Source organism: Astatotilapia calliptera, chromosome 1, assembly GCF_964374335.1.
Source record: "Astatotilapia calliptera chromosome 1, fAstCal68.1, whole genome shotgun sequence".
In the NCBI taxonomy this organism is placed as follows: domain Eukaryota; kingdom Metazoa; phylum Chordata; class Actinopteri; order Cichliformes; family Cichlidae; genus Astatotilapia; species Astatotilapia calliptera.
In genome coordinates this window covers 30,625,302-30,635,992 of record NC_137422.1, presented here as the reverse complement: position 1 = coordinate 30,635,992, position 10,691 = coordinate 30,625,302, and the positions used below count along the sequence as shown (strand labels likewise).

General features: G+C 39.6%; 1 long non-coding RNA gene across 1 annotated transcript in view; it reads left to right on the top strand.

Moving 5' to 3' along the window:
- Positions 1-5,482: 5,482 nt before the first annotated feature.
- The window catches only part of LOC145426439 (uncharacterized), a 92,335-nt gene continuing 87,126 nt past the window's right edge, over positions 5,483-10,691 (top strand). The window contains exon 1 of the long non-coding RNA XR_013907154.1: positions 5,483-5,990. This is a non-coding gene — a long non-coding RNA (uncharacterized LOC145426439). The remainder of the gene's footprint in view (positions 5,991-10,691) is intronic.

The window sequence follows — 10,691 nt, the reverse complement described above, 5'->3', positions numbered from 1 at the left end:
TTAGATTTACCACTGTGCTCATATATGCATTCTTATTCCTTCATAAGAGGGAAAAGAAAAAGAGAGAAATGAAGTGCTTCTGAGTTCCATTATATGTGGTGGCTGAAAGCAGCCTCTGATAACTTGTAAGTGCATGGAGGCCGCAGCTGTGAGGAATATCAATAGCAGGGAGACAACGGAGTGATTGTTTGTCAGTGTGTGGTGATGGTATGTGTTTGTGCTCATGGGGATTTTGTGAAGTGAATACATCCATTTCTTTCTTTTTCTGCACGTGTGTGGCTGTGTAAATCTCTGCATGGATTCGAATCAATTTACATGTATGCAGTCAAATACCTCTACGTTGGCTGGTGGAAGCGGGGGGATGTGTAGCATAGATGTGCGGCTTTATTCTTCATCTTTTATAAACCACTTGAGTGTCAGGTTTCCCTTGAAGACAACAGGGGTTCTAACAGGGTGCAGTCATTCAATCCCAGAGCCTGTCACTCATCTCCTCACTGTTCATACAATGCCCTCTGCTCAGCTGTCTTACTGACCAGCAAATAATGAGAAGTGACAGCCAAGGACAACCCTTTGCTCAGCCACAGCCTTGGAATTGAGTCACCATGCAAAATAGAAGCGTACCCACAAACGCACACATGCACATACACTGAGGCAGCCAGATGCAAATTTCCTCAGACTGGCATGTGTGCATACAAGCCTGCACAAAACTTGCACAATCCCCCATGTTAAGAAATTAATGTTAATATTCAACATCAGCATTTCCCCTAGATGCTGGTCTGCTAAATATTTAATAATGCATTTTATTGCATATGAAAAAAATGCATTTTGTGTGTTTAGTATTAACAGTAGTAGTAACAGTCTGGTTAACTCTAGTAAATGAACATAGGTTTGTTGACTAGGGATGGGTACTGGTATGTTCTGACATAAACGGTAGTAACCAGACCGAAAAGCAGCACACATTTCGGTGCTTTATTTTGGTGCTTTATTTCGGTGCTTTTTTTCCCCTGAGATGCAGTGTTGCCAACTCCTCAGTAAGGAAAATCGCTATTGGTTGTCCTAAAAGTCGCTAGAAGTCGCTAAATGACGTCATCGCCTAATTTGCATAATTGGTCATGCTAATCTAATTGTAACCTATGTTGTTGGAGAGAGAAATAACATTGTGGAAGAGACATAAAGTGAGTAAAAAACGTCCTAAATGCATTTAGAGTTTATTTAGAACTACAAATTAAATTTCTTTTAGCAATTATTGTTTTTTTTATGTCACAATTCCAACCCTGCTCCTTTACCCGGGCTTGGACCGGCAAAAGTGACCCGAAATAGGCACTCTGGTGGAGTTACTTTGTGTCTGTGTTTATAAGTAGTTTTAAACCTTGTGATCCACAAAACAGCATAAGAGTAAAAGAACTGACTGCGTTACAGCACCCGCTGCTTGTTGAGAGTAAAAGCGATACGCGCTTTCACGTCTTTTTTTAAAGACGAAAACTCGCTAAATATAGCGACAAAGTTGCTAAGTTGGCAACACTGCTGAGATGTCATACACTTTGGATTCTAGCCAATCATTTTACCTTTCCAAGGATAGGCAGGCCGATGTACATATGTTCTTTTAGAGCAGAGCTACAGATTAAAAATGCCCAAGGCAAAGTGGTCAAAAGTCTGGCTGTACTTCACAGCAAAAGATGCAAACTCAGCAACCTGCAACAAGTGCTTTAAGGTGATACTGTGCAAAGGAGGTAACACCTCGAAACTGATGAAACACCTGGCGATGCATAACATTTTTTTAAAAGCAGAGAAATGCACCGTATTTGATAGCTTGCTGCAAGACCGAGCACCGAGCACATCTACTCCCGGTGTGGTGCCTGTTATCGGACCCGGAGTTAGCAACATCCCCCAAGTGCTGCTCAAAGCAAAGTACCAGTATGCTAAGCTTATCTCTTTAACATTGCTAATTATTGATTAAAGGCAAACACATTAAAATGCACTCACACATTCACAAAGACTAGGATTGCGGCACAACCTAAATTATTGTCACGGTGTGACGATGGAGTTGCAATCTTGTTGCCTTTGAAATTGTTGCTTCAAAGACAGGGCAAGGTCTGCAACCACTCGCTGTCACTGCCCGTTAGATGTGGGAAGTAACTAAGTACAAATGCTTTGTTACTGTATTTAAGCAGGGTTTTCAGGTATCTGTACTTGAGTATTCATTTCTGTACTTTTTACTGCTCACATTTTCAAAACAGGCACGTCACTTTTGATTTGAGACAGTTGATGGAAGCTTTTATTTCCCAGCACTGCGCGCCTTTGAACATCAAACCGATTTGAGCCTAAACAATAATGCATTAAAGGCAATCCTAATGGTGTATCAATCACCAGGGGTTATTGCAAATCAAGAGATGAAAGAGGTAAAAATCATATAATTTATGCATCATTTATAGCGCCATAGTCAGGGGGGTTTTTTGCACTCATTTTTTTTGAATGAGTGCAGATGTTCATAAGTTGTGGTTGCGGTACTTCAGCATCAAGATTGCCCTATAGAAGAAGAGCGAGCATAAAGGGAGCACTGAAAATACTGTGCAGTTTAGTGCAGGATAAACAGGTTAGCTTCCAGTAATGTGATGGATTTAAAGTGTGTTGGACTTGTGCACAGTGGTTGTGGTTTTCATGGTCAGAGTTAGGTTACATTAAGAGTAGCAGAGATTAATATGAATTTTAGCTGATGATACTTGGATTCAGTCACTTAATTCCAACTTCATACAAACGTTATAGTGTCTAGTGTAAAGACAGTTAACTGATCACTACACACTAAGAAAATCTACTGTAGCTTACAATAGAAATTATTGAGAGCCATGGCTGAGCCACTACAGATGATTTTAAGGTCCCCCCACCTGTTGATTCCCACTTTAACCCCTGACTGTACTCTTTTTCCTGTTTAGGTGTGGAGGTAGAGCTGGGCGATATAAGATTTTTTCATATCACGATATGTTTTTTTCATTTCAGGCGATAACGATATATATCACGATATAAGCCAAACAACTATATTTGTAGGATTTAAACGTGCCGTTGCTCACAAGTAAAATGTGAAATAATCAGCAGCTTATTTTTATTTAAATATTTATTTCCCATAATAAGTTCAACAGGGTAGATGTACTTAAGGAACATGAGACTTTTTCAGATAAATAAAGGCAAATATTGCAAACTACACAAAAGGCAGCCGCTAAAGCGTTTAAGATTCAAAATAGAACAAACGAAACAGACTGCTAAATTGTCAATTCCACTTAGAAACAAAATATTAATTCTAAAAATAAATCTTAGTTTGTTTTACAGAAGAACAAACAAAATTGACTAACTTTTGTCAATATCAAATAAACTGAGAACTAAAAGGAAATTCTCAAGCTCTCCTTGTTGTATAGCTTAGCTTTTCAAACAGTTTTAACAGTTACTTTAGTCTGACAAAAGCCGAATGACGAATTAGCGCTTCCAGTCAGAGACTGAGGCTACGTACACGGTTATTTTTGAAAACGGAGATTTTCCGTTTTAAAAAATAATCCCGTCCACACATAAAGGCAGAAATGAAGGAAAACGCTGCTATGAACATGCCAAAGCAGCAGGTGGCGCTAGATTCCTAACCGTGCAGAAATGTTGGCCAATCAGAAATTTAGAAGCCTCGGTGGGAAAAAGTAAACAAAGCTGGGGCATAGAAGCAGAACCGAGTCGTCTGTGTGGAGGGACAGTAACTGTGTGTATATGTAAGCATTTAAGCACTGCAGAGAGTAGAATTAACAGTAACAGTATTGTAGAAATTCATTTCACCGTGAGAGCATGAGGGTGGGAATGGATGTTTGTATATGTGTGTGCCTGTATGTCTGTGTCTATATGTCAGGTTGGGTGTCAGGCGCCACCTCTCTGGGGACATTTCAGGCCCTCCGAGGTTTGGAGGCCTATCTCCCCCTACCACCACTTCCCCTGCCAGTGGCGGACTCCCTCAGACATTGGTGTGTTGGTGGTTCTTTGTGTCCGGGGATGGGCGTCCAGGTACACACCGGCTCACTCCTTGGCGGCCGCTTATCGGGGCCTGGAGCCTGGGGCTCGCTCGGGCCACTTCGGAGGTGGGGTGCCCCCGGCCTCTCGGCCTGGGGCTCGGTCACTCAGTCACTGCAACTCCCCCTGGCTTCTGCTCCGCGGCTGCTGAGTGAGCCCTCATCTGGGACTCTCCTCAGCTCTTACTGGAACAGTGGCGCAGCTGCCCCTCTGTTGGTCTTCCTTGGTCTCTTGTGTTCTGGGGGCCTCTGGATGTCTGGAGTTTTGATCTCCTCCATACCTGCTTCATGCCCTGGAGGACGGGGCTGTGGCCCCCCCACACCCTCTAGCAGATCATTACATGAAGGAACCTTTAAAAAAAAAAAAACAAGCGCGTCCATGCTCACAGGTGTACACACGGGTGATCACACACACAAACTACACCCTTTTTGGCTCCTACCTCAAAGCACACTGTGTTCTGTTGATCTTATGTGCTGCACAATAATGTTTAATATTTAGTATTTACTGTCATATTCCCATATATCATTGTGATGTTGTTTATTCTATTACTCTTGTTCTCTTCTGCTTGTTTTCTTTTTTCTTTCTCAGCAGGTGATCCAGGTGATTGATATATGCATTTTTTTTCTTTTTTTTTCTTCTGCCCGTTCTGTTGGTTTTTGTCTTTTGCCCTTCTCCCCCGTCCCTCTTCTCAGCTGTTTCTCTTTCCCTCTTTCTTTCTCCCCTTCTTTCCCCCAGTCAAGTCTGTCCCGTATTCAGTAAGTGAAAATAAAATTTTAAAAAAAAAAATGTGAATGTAAACACAAAAAACATTTTATTTTTTGTGCTGGAATGTGCAGAAAATAGGTTTAAATGTTAAACTAATTTATTCAAGTCAGAGAATGTTGCATATAATTAAATTTTTGCTTGATGCATAAAGTTAAAAGATTAAAACTGATAAAACAAGTTAAAAAAAGAGACTTTTCCATTTGATTACATTTTGTATGATGGATTATGTAGAAAAAGTAGAATTGGGCTGAAAGATCTATCGCTTTATCACCTCTTCAGGTTGTAAATCGTGTTTTTAAAAAGTAACTAAGTAACTAAGTAATTAATTACTTTTGAAAATAAGTAATCAGTAAAGTAACGGGATTACTTTTTTGGGGAAGTAATCAGTAATTAGTTACTGATTACTTTTTTCAAGTAACTTGACCAACACTGGTTAGGAACAAATGCAATCACATGGCAGGATGCTGTAGTTACATTGTAAGGTTTTAAAAACAGCTTTTAAATGAATTGTGGTAATAAAAAACAAGGGAGGCCGAAGGTGATCACTGCCTTTTTTTAGGGGCTTGTTCAGATTAAATAGAACAAGATACAAAGCATTAGAACATGTTAAAAACACAACAGCTCTGAGTATTTTTTACCTGGAAGCAGGGTTCATACATCATCACTTAAGGACCGGATGTGCTTTGAAGAAAATATAATCTGATCAAACATTATTCAGCTTTAAATATTGTTCAGCTTTAAAGTTACTGTGCAACTGTGTAATAAAAATGTGCTCACGACTTTGGCCTTGAGAGCGATAAGAAGCGATCGCCTCATTCTGCAGGTGCAAGATATCTGCAAGCGAAGAGACTAGAACACCCAAGGCCGCTTTCCTTTTATGGAGTTGTTTTTCTGCTAATGCAGCACTGTCCTCACAACCCCCTCCTGTAAGTTTTAGAGAATATATACCCATCCTCACAGCAAATATTGGGAATCTCCTGATGTGAGCTGTGTTGAGAGGTTGTCTCTGTCACAATAAAAGTTCACTGATTCCCCATCTGCAGCAGGTGTCCGGTTGTCTTCATTCTCCGCCAGCCTGGTTAAGTCAATTCCTCCTTAACATCTAAAAGAACCTATTTAATGAAGGAAGACGGGTTCACTTTGTGTTTAATATTATTCTATTGCTGTTGTTGTTTTTTTTATATCCTTCAGCTTCTCGCTCGTATTCCAAGGTAGTCTGGAAATTGGCCAAGGAATTACTTTTTCTTTCTATTTGTGCTGTTTTGTTTGTCCTGTTTTGGGTTGTTTGTTTTTTTTTGCTTGTTTGTTTTTTGTTATGGAGTCTCAAATAAAATAGAAAACCTAAAAAAAAAGAAAAAAAGAAATTCATTTCACCGAAACAATAACGTGGCGCACAGTGCGACGTCAAAAAATGCGCACACCTTTGACGCTGCGTTTTCTCCGTTTTTCTAGTCCACACGTAAATGCAAAAATTGAGTTTTCCAAAATATCCACCCTGGCCGGAGTTTTTAAAAATCTTCGTTTTCAGTGACCAAAAACGCCGTTTACGTGTGGACGAAAGGTGCAAACGCATAGAAAATTCTGCGTTTTCAAAAATACCCGGGTACGTGTGGACGTAGCGCACCAGTTTATTGTATTTCCAGACTTGCTTTCGGCACAATTTACAGTGAACGCTACTCTGTTTTTTGTCAGACTTGAAATAGCCGAAATACCTTCACACTACGGAACTTCTATGGCTCTTCCGTTCGACAATCTCTCCGGCATTGGAACCATCATCTGTTTTCTCTTCGGTAACCTTCGGTCACGCTCGGTTGATTTTTCTAGTCGGCACACTCATTTCCTCCATTACCCGGGCGGTACGGTGGCTGGCTGCTTCCCAAACAAATACACATGTGCGGCTTGGCACTAGTGCTGTACGTAACAAGTCACGTGACGTGACGCTGCGGCTGTGATTGGTTCGGCTCTGCGCTACTTAATTTGGATTGGCTGTTCTTTTTTTTTTCTTTTTCTTTTTTTTAAGAGGACAAGAGCGGCGAGGTCTATCGCAATAGTTTAATTTTTCTATCGAGAAAAAGTTATATCGCAATACATATCGTTATCGTTCTATTGCTCAGCTCTATGTGGAGGCAAAGTCACTTTCTACAATGTAGGCAACAGAAAATAGAGCTATTTTTAAAATGTCTCCTTCTTTTTCACTGCTCATGTTCTATATAGCTGATTCAAGCAGAGTGTATTTGAAATAATACATGGGAATGCAAATGTTAATATATTTTACAGTATTAATGTAGCACACGGTTCTGTTTGCTTTGTACAGAAGTAGCTGGTAGAAACTGAAAATGGGCTACTTCTTACTTTCTTACTTTGAGTACATTTCAGAGGCTGTACTTTTTGTCTTTTACTTGAGTAAAGGAATTGACTCAGTACTTCAACTTTTACCAGAGTATAATATAAGTATGTTCTCTTCCACTAAAGTATAGAATGTCTGTACTTTTACCTTTTCTGTTTGTCATCTTCAAAGTGACTTTAGTGGTCAAAATGGAGACAAAGCTGCAGTAAGATAGAGTTAGTCTGCTGTCAGTTTGCATTTGAATGGGGTCAAGTTGTCTCATTTTTGTCTATTTGTGATAATATGTTGATGAACTTTCATAATTCAGTTAAAATAACAGCAGACATTTGCATTCAAAAGAAAATCACATTAAGTACTTACATTTAAGCTCCTTTTCGATTCGTACATACTTGGATCAACACGTTTTTCTGTATTTTCCATTAGGTACCATGTGCTTTTTTTAGTACCTGCTTACCCGGGGTTCCAAGTGATCCGAACAGGTACTAAAATGTGAGTTGTCAGACTGCATGCCAACGATTGGCTGGTCAGTAGCATCACTCGATGAGTCATGAGAGTGCTTCATTCACGAAAATTAAAACTGCCATATTTGAAACAGTGCAACGAGGGAAATGGCTACAAAAAACTACGCCTTGGTCTCAGAGTCTGATGAAAAGCCACAGACCGAGCAGCAGGTATATTCTTGCCTCGATGTCCACTTTTTAAAGCGTTTGTTTTGCATATTAATTACATCGCAGGACACTCGGACGTGTTACTATGATGACAACCACACAGGTCAGGTAGTACCGGATTGTAATGGACAACCAGTCGATCCGAGTCGAGCTGTGGTGATCCGTGGCGAGTTGATTACGAGTAGGTAGTAATGAAAAAGGGGCTTTAGAGTCTAGCCATAGCCTCACAGATTTGAAACTGAAATTCATTCTTAAATCGTGATGCAGTTGCTGCAGGATGGTGATTTAACTGCTAAATGATATTGGTGCTTGGCAACCTTGGTTTTATTTAGGAATATAATAAACCTTTACCAATCAGTCTGTGAGTGATTTGCGTCAGAGTTGGGCTTCAGTTGTTTTTAGAGACATGTTGCCTCACACTAGGTGGCCTGTGTAGTCACTTTAAGATCAATTGCAGACCTCTTGCCCATCTCATGAAAAACTGCCTGTCTAGGATGATCTGTTTAACCTAATTATGGGCAAAATATTCCTCCAGCTGCTGATTGTTGTTAGTACCACTTATTTTTCCAGCCTTTTCTTACTCCAACTTTGAGACATGTTATTTTCTGTCTTTTATATCTTTTTATATTTTATTTCTGTCTTGCATATCATTGCATTCTGTTTCTATTTGTATCTTCATTACAACCTCCCAACTTTTGGGAAAAATGTACATTCTCAACTGCTGGGAGATCAGTTGGTCCCCACAACTAGCATGTGAAAAAATTTAGTGCAATCACTCGCTCAACCTGCTCCTCTAGTAGCAGGTTGAGCTTTGGATCCCATTTTACTTTAGTGTGCCATAAGTACTAGGTACTAGGCAAAGTGCTGCTGCCTAGGAATGACTACATGAAAGCCTACACTTTATATGCTTCAACATGCTAAAAAAATACTTTTTCACTATCCACAAGACCATGTAAAATAATAATAAAAGCCAAAAACTCGCCTTACTTTATCATAACCACTAACACACACACACACACACACACACACTTCTGAATGGGTTAACCAGCCAGAAGTGGAAGACACTCGCTGTCATAAATGACAATGGGGACTTGATAATTACAGCTTACTGCAGAATGTGCTGCACACAGTTCTAACCCTGACATGCTGAATTCAACATCAAACATCTGCATATTTAACTTTAACCCACAGGCTTATGTTTGCTTCAGACACCCCTATTTGAACGATAACATGTCCATGTCTATCTACATCAATATTTTTTTAATAAGGGTAAAAATCTTGCCTGCAAAATGTACTTTTAATTATTTCATGTAACGATGCAGAATGGTTTTTACTAAACATAATATGGTTATTAAAGTGCTCTTGAAATAAACAGCAGGAGTGTTCTGTGTTTATCTTGTTGATGCATTATTGATCATCCCGCCTATTATTCCTGGCCAAAACAAGAGTTAAGGTGAATCTCGCAAGTCTCCCAGGTGCTAAAATTGATACTAATGGAACTGCATCTTATTTATAATGAGACAGTGCTATGGGCCCTTCAAAAGCAAGGTTGGCTATATTAAAAATTTATCAGTGAAAAGTACCTCTCCTACATTTAAGTATGGTGTGTTGCTGAACTGGTAAAACATGCATTATTCAAGAAACAACTCAGATCATGTTTAGGCAATCTGATGAAAGTGCAAAGCCCACATCGGGCTGATTTAGTGGTAGCATTGCTAAATACAGAGTGACATAACACGGCAATATGAGGAGCAAAATGCAATAAAATCACAAATTAATAATGAATGCAGACTTTTGTTTCTGGTGGTGAAATGGGACTTGACTTTGTAATTTTCCTCCCTAATTATGGCAGAATTGTGTACTTCTAAAAGCCAGTGCAAATTTTAAAAGCCATGGGAATTGTTGATACAGGTTTTAATGGCAGAATTTGCAATATCTTTGCATATGCTTTTGGGCACAATTTAAATGGAAGCCTTTCAAGGCACTTAATTTGTGGTGTGGGCAGTCCAGAAGATTCAGTAAAAAGGAGCAGACCTTTTACTGTTATGGAATTTTGTGCTAATAAAATGGCTTCATTTTTCAGACATGAAATGAAAAGAAAAATAAACCTAACCTTTATAGTGAACAATGACTGGCTACATTGAGATCTTGCAGAGACACTGACATATCCAGACATGAAAGTAGCGAGTCCGGGATGACTTCACAAACTTTAGTGAGCTCCAGCAGTGGCAAGCTCCCTGGGGCACGAAACAGATCGTGCCTCACACAAGCTGGATTGCGTGAGGCCAGAGAGATGCTTGGCCTTGGTACACAGAAGCTGAGGCCTCGAGGGCTAAAACACCAAGCAATAGACAATGATGTCCTCTATCCGTCTCTCTTCTCAAAGCCGATTAGAGTACTGGAGGGCCTAGGAGAAGTGACTATATCATCCCTGTCCGTCTGGAGACAGCTTTTTCTCAGCCAAACCTCCAGACATGGACTGAGAAACCTCTGCGGGATTCACTTAAAATCACACAAAGAGTAGTTCAGTTTAAGACACTTTGCATCAATGCTGATGGTGGTTAACCTTGAGGGAAAGTCTTTATTGCCTCAATCAATTAGTCAATATATTGACAAAAACAAAAATACATTATTGCATTTAAGTGTCTCTGAAACATACATATATATATATATGTGTGTGTGTGTGTATATATATATATATATATATATATATATATGTGTGTGTATATGTGTATATATGTATATATATATATATGTATGTGTTTGTTACTTAAAGCCTGTCCAAAGGAATGACAGATGCTCGCAATCAGGGTGGTTTGTTGTAGTAATTGCCAACTTTTAGATTTGAGTGGGTAGAATAAATTTTTCATTGACGT